The following is a 7,492-nucleotide window of genomic DNA, read 5'->3' as shown; positions in this document are numbered from 1 at the left end:
TACGATGTATAGCCATGTATTACAATGTATACCCATGTATAGCCATGTATTGCCATGTATAGCCATGTATTGCCATGTATAGCAATGTATTACCATGTATAGCCATGTAATGCCATGTATAGCCATGTATAGCCATGTATTACCACATAATTATACCCATGTATAGCCATGTATTACCACATATACCCATGTATACCCATGTCTACCTATGTATAGCCATTTATTGCCAACTATTACCATGTATTGCCATGTATTACCATGTATAGCCATGTATAGCCATCTATTACCATATATACCCATGTATAGCCATGTATACCCATATAGCCATCTATAGCCATGTATAGCCATGTATAGCCATGTATAGCCATGCAATGCCATGTATAGCCATGTAAAACCATGTGTTACCATGTATACCCATCTATAGTTATTTATACCCATCTATAGTCATCTATTGCCATGTGTTACCAGGTATACCCATGTATAACCATGTATAGCCATGTAATGCCATGTATACCCATTTATTGCCATGTATTACCATGTATACCCATGTATCGCCATTTATATCCATGTATATCCATGTGTACCCATGTATTGCCATGTATTGCCATGTATAGCCATATAATGCCATGTAAAGCCATGTAAGGCCATATAATGCCATGTAAAGCCATGTATAGCCATGTACCGCCATGTAAAGCCATGTATAGCCATTTAATGCCATGTAAAGCCATGTATAGCCATGTAATGCCATGTAAAGCCATGTATAGCCATGTAACGCCATGTATGGCCATGTATTGCAATGTATTACTATGTATTACCATGTACTGCCATGTATAGCCATGTATTACTATGTACTGCCATGTACAGCCGTGTATTGCCATGTATAGCCACGTATTACCATGTATTGCCATGTATAGCCATATATTGCCATGTATAACCATGTAATGCCATGTATAGCCATGTATTACCATGTATAGCTATGTATAGCCATTTATACCCATGTGTACCCATGTATAGCCATGTATTACCATGTATTGCCATGTAAAGCCATGTATAGCCATGTATTACTATGTATAGCCATGTATTACTATGTATACCCATGTATAGCCATGTATTGCCATGTTTAGCCATGTTTAGCCATGTATTGCCATGTATAGCCATGTATTACCATGTATAGCCATGTGTACCCATGTATTGCCATGTATTACAATGTATTGTCATGTATTACCATGTATACCCATGTATAGCCATGTATTGCCATGTATACTTATGTATCGTCATGTATATCCATGTATAGCCATGTGAAGCCATGTATTGCCATGTATAGCCATATAATGCCATGTAAAGCCATGTATAGCCATGTAATGCCATGTAAAGCCATGTATAGCCATGTACCGCCATGTAATGCCATGTATGGCCATCTAATGCCATGTATAGCCATGTAATGCCATGTATTACCATGTATTGCAATATATTACTATGTATTACCATGTATTGCCATGTATAGCCATGTTTACTATGTACTGCCATGTACAGCCATGTATTATCTCGGAAACCAACAGGCTACTGCGTGCCACCAATTAGAAATGGATGCTGGTTTAACTCAACTATGTATTACCATGTATCGCCACGTATTGCCATGTATAGCCATGTTTTACCATGTATAGCCATGTATATTAATGGATATGCTTGTATTACCATGTATTACTATCTATTGCCATGTTTTACCATGTATTGCCATGTATAGCTATGTATAGCTATGTTTTGCCATGTATTAATATATATTACCATGTATCGCCATGTATTGCCATGTATAGGGATGTATAGCCATGTATAGCCATGTATAGCCATTTATACCCATGTATAGCCATCAATTGCCATGTATTACAATATATACACATGTATAGCCATGTATTGCCATGTATTACCATGTATACCCATCTATAGCCATTTATACCCATGTATAGCCATCAATTGCCATGTATTACAATATATACACATGTATAGCCATGTATTGCCATGTATTACCATGTATACCCATCTATAGCCATTTATACCCATGTATAGCCATCTATTGCCATGTATTACCATGTATACCCATGTATACCCATGTATAGCCATGTAATGCCATGTATACCCATGTATAGCCATGTATTACCATGCATACCCATGTATCGCCATTTATATCCATGTATAGCCATGTGTAGCCATGTATTGCCATATATTGCCATGTATAGCCATGTATCACTATGTATTGCCATGTACAGCCATGTATTGCCATGTATAGCCACGTATTACCATGTATTGCCATGTATACCCATCTATAGCCATTTATACCCATGTATAGCCATCTATTGCCATGTATTACCATGTATACCCATGTATACCCATGTATAGCCATGTAATGCCATGTATACCCATGTATAGCCATGTATTACCATGCATACCCATGTATCGCCATTTATATCCATGTATAGCCATGTGTAGCCATGTATTGCCATATATTGCCATGTATAGCCATGTATTACTATGTATTGCCATGTACAGCCATGTATTGCCATGTATAGCCACGTATTACCATGTATTGCCATGTATACCCATCTATAGCCATTTATACCCATGTATAGCCATCTATTGCCATGTATTACCATGTATACCCATGTATACCCATGTATAGCCATGTAATGCCATGTATACCCATGTATAGCCATGTATTACCATGCATACCCATGTATCGCCATTTATATCCATGTATAGCCATGTGTAGCCATGTATTGCCATATATTGCCATGTATAGCCATATAATGCCATGTAAAGCCATGTAACACCATGTAATGCCATGTAAAGCCGTGTATAGTCGTGTACAGCCATGTAAAGCCATGTATAGCCATTTAATGCCATGTATTACAATATATACACATGTATAGCCATGTATTGCCATGTATTACCATGTATACCCATCTATAGCCATTTATACCCATGTATAGCCATCTATTGCCATGTATTACCATGTATACCTATGTATAACCATGTATAGCCATGTAATGCCATGTATACCCATGTATAGCCATGTATTACCATGCATACCCATGTATCGCCATTTATATCCATGTATAGCCATGTGTAGCCATGTATTGCCATATATTGCCATGTATAGCCATATAATGCCATGTAAAGCCATGTAACACCATGTAATGCCATGTAAAGCCATGTATAGTCATGTACCGCCATGTAAAGCCATGTATAGCCATTTAATGCCATGTATTACAATATATACACATGTATAGCCATGTATTGCCATGTATTACCATGTATACCCATCTATAGCCATTTATACCCATGTATAGCCATCTGTTGCCATGTATTACCATGTATACCCATGTATAACCATGTATAGCCATGTAGTGCCATGTATACCCATGTATAGCCATGTATCACCATGCATACCCATGTATCGCCATTTATATCCATGTATATTCATGTGTAGCCATGTATTGCCATATATTGCCATGTATAGCCATATAATGCCATGTAAAGCCATGTAACACCATGTAATGCCATGTAAAGCCATGTATAGTCATGTACCGCCATGTAAAGCCATGTATAGCCATTTAATGCCATGTAAAGCCATGTATAGCCATGTAATGCCATGTAATGCCATGTATGGCCATGTATTGCAATGTATTACTATGTATTACCATGTATTGCCATGTATAGCCATGTATTACTATGTATTGCCATGTACAGCCATGTATTGCCATGTATAGCCACGTATTACCATGTATTACCATGTATAGCCATGTATTGCCATGTATAACCATGTAATGCCACGTATTACCATGTATAGCTATGTATAGCCATTTATAGCCATTTATACCCATGTATAGCCATGTATTACCATGTATTGCCATGTATTGCCATGTATTGCCATGTATAGCCATGTATTGCCATGTATAGCCATGTATTACCATGTATAGCCATATGTACCCATGTATTGCCATGTATTACCATGTATTGTCATGTATTACCATGTATACCCATGTGTAGCCATGTATTGCCATGTGAAGCCATGTATTGCCAGGTATAGCCATATAATGCCATGTAAAGCCATGTATAGCCATGTAATGCCATGTAAAGCCATGTATAGCGATGTACCGCCATGTAAAGCCATGTATAGCCATCTAATGCCATGTAAAGCCATGTATAGCCATTTAATGCCATGTATTACCATGTATTGCAATGTATTACTATGTATTACCATGTATTGCCATGTATAGCCATGTTTACTATGTAGTGCCATCTACAGCCATGTATTATCTCGGAAACCAACAGGCTACTGCATGCCACCAATTAGAAATGGATGCTGGTTTGACTCAACTATGTATTACTATGTATCGCCATGTATTGCCATGTATAGCCATGTTTTACCATGTATAGCCATGTATATTCATGGATATGCTTGTATTACCATGTATTACTATGTATTGCCATGTTTTACCATATATTGCCATGTATAGCTATGTATAGCTATGTTTTGCCATTTATTAATATATATTACCATGTATCGCCATGTATTGCCATGTATAGGGATGTATAGCCATGTATAGCCATGTATAGCCATGTATTACCACGTATCGCCATGTGTACCCATGTATTGCCATGTATTACCATGTATTACCATGTATTGCCATGTATAGCCATGTATTGCCATGTAGTACCATGTATTGCCATGAAGTACCATGTATTGCCATGTATTACCATGTATTACCATGTATACCCATGTATAGCCATTTATACCCATGTATAGCCATCTATTGCGATGTATTACAATATATGCACATGTATAGCCATGTATTGCCATGTATTACCATTTATACCCATCTATAGCCATGCAATGCCATGTATAGCCATGTATAACCATGTATCACCATGTATACCCATCTATAGCCATTTATACCCATGTATAGCCATCTATTGCCATGTATTACCATGTATACCCATGTATAACCATGTATAGCCATGTAATGCCATGTATACCCATGTATAGCCATGTATTACCATGTATACCCATGTATCGCCATTTATATCCATGTATAGCCATGTGTAGCCATTTATTGCCATGTATTACCATGTATAGCCATATAATGCCATGTAAAGCCATGTAAGGCCATGTAATGCCACGTAAAGCCATGTATAGTCATGTACCGCGATGTAAAGCCATGTATAGCCATTTAATGCCATGTAAAGCCATGTATAGCCATGTAATGCCATGTAAAGCCATGTATAGCCATGTAATGCCATGTATGGCCATGTATTGCAATGTATTACTATGTATTACCATGTATTGCCATGTATAGCCATGTATTACTATGTATTGCCATGTACAGCCATGTATTGCCATGTATAGCCACGTATTACCATGTATTGCCATGTATAGCCATGTATTGCCATGTATAACCATGTAATGCCACGTATTACCATGTATAGCTATTTATAGCGATTTATACCCATTTATACCCATGTATGGCCATTTATTACCATGTATTGCCATGTATTGCCATGTATAGCCATGTATTGCCATGTATAGCCATGTATTACCATTTATAGCCATGTGTACCCATGTATTGCCATGTATTACCATGTATTGTCATGTATTACCATGTATACCCATGTATAGCCATGTATTGCCATGTATACTCATGTATCGTCATGTATATCCATGTATAGTCATGTAAAGCCATGTATTGCCATGTACAGCCATCTAATGCCATGTAAAGCCATGTATAGCCATTTAATGCCATGTATTACCATGTATCGCGATGTATTACTATGTATTACCATGTATTGCCATGTATAGCCATGTTTACTATGTAGTGCCATGTACAGCCATGTATTATCTCGGAAACCAACAGGCTACTGCATGCCACCAATTAGAAATGGACGCTGGTTTGACTCAACTATGTATTACCATGTATCGCCATGTATTGCCATGTATAGCCATGTTTTACCATGTATAGCCATGTATATTCATGGATATGCTTGTATTACCATGTATTACTATGTATTGCCATGTTTTACCATGTATTGCCATGTATAGCCATGTATAGCTATGTTTTGCCATGTATTAATATATATTACCATGTATCGCCATGTATTGCCATGTATAGGGATGTATAGCCATGTATAGCCATGTATAGCCATGTATTACGATGTATCGCCATGTATTGCCATGTATTGCCATGTATTACCATGTATTACCATGTATTGCGGTGTATAGCCATGTATCGCTATGTAGTATCATGTATTGCCAGGTATTACCATGTACTGCCATGTATAGCCATGTATTACCATGTATTGCCATGAAGTACCATGTATTGCCATGTATTACCATGTACTGCCATGTTTAGCCATGTTTTGCCATGTATTACTATGTATACTCATGTATTGCCATTTATTGCTATGTATTACCATGTATTACGATGTACTGCCATGTATAGCCATGTATTACAATGTATTTTCATGTAGTGCCATTTATTGCCGTGTATTACCATGTGCTGCCATGTTTCCCCATGTATTGCCATGTATCGCCATGTATCGCCATGTATTAGTATGTGCTGCGATGTATCCCCATGTATCGCCATGTATTACCATGTATTACCATGTATTGCCATGTATTGCCATGTATTGTTATGTATAGCCATGTATTACCATATACTCCCATGTATAGCCATGTATTACTATGTATTGCCATGTATTACAATGTATAGCGATGTATTACCATGTATTGCTATCTATAGCCATGTATTACCATGTACTGCCATGTATAGCCATGTATTACCATGTGATACTATGTATTGCCATGTATTCCCATGTATAGATTTTCATAGCTATGTTTTGCCAAGTATTGCCATGTATTACCATGTACAGGCGTGTATTGCCATGTATTGCCATGTATTACTATGTACAGGCGTGTATTGCCATGTATTGTCATGTATTACTATGTATTACCATGTTTTGCCATGTATTACTTTGTATTAGCATGTATTAGCATGTATAGCCATGAATTACCATGTACTGCCATGTATACCCATGTACTGCCATGTATTGTTATGTATTACTATGTATTACCATGTATTACTATGTTCTGCCATGTATAGCCATGTATTGCCATGTACTCCCATGTATAGCCGTGTACTGTCATGTACAGCCATGTACTTCCATATATTACATGTATTGACATGTACTGGGTGTATAGCCATGTATTGCTATGTATTGCTATTTATTACCCTGTACTGCTATGTATTGCCATGTGTAGCCATGTATTGACCATGTATGTCTTAAGTTGGAATAAAGTCAGTGAATTGAAGTTTTTTTTTGTCTGTTACATAGTTCAGATGTAGCCCAAGAAAAGGCTCCCTTTTCCGAATGAAAAGATAGTTTTTTGAGGAGGGCAACGTTCTTTCAGGATTTTAAACGGATACTAGATGACAAAGAT

The sequence above is a fragment of the Porites lutea genome, chromosome 1 (assembly GCF_958299795.1).
Source record: "Porites lutea chromosome 1, jaPorLute2.1, whole genome shotgun sequence".
NCBI lineage: Eukaryota > Metazoa > Cnidaria > Anthozoa > Scleractinia > Poritidae > Porites > Porites lutea.
The sequence above is the reverse complement of the archived record's forward strand: the minus strand, read 5'-3'. Positions refer to the sequence as shown.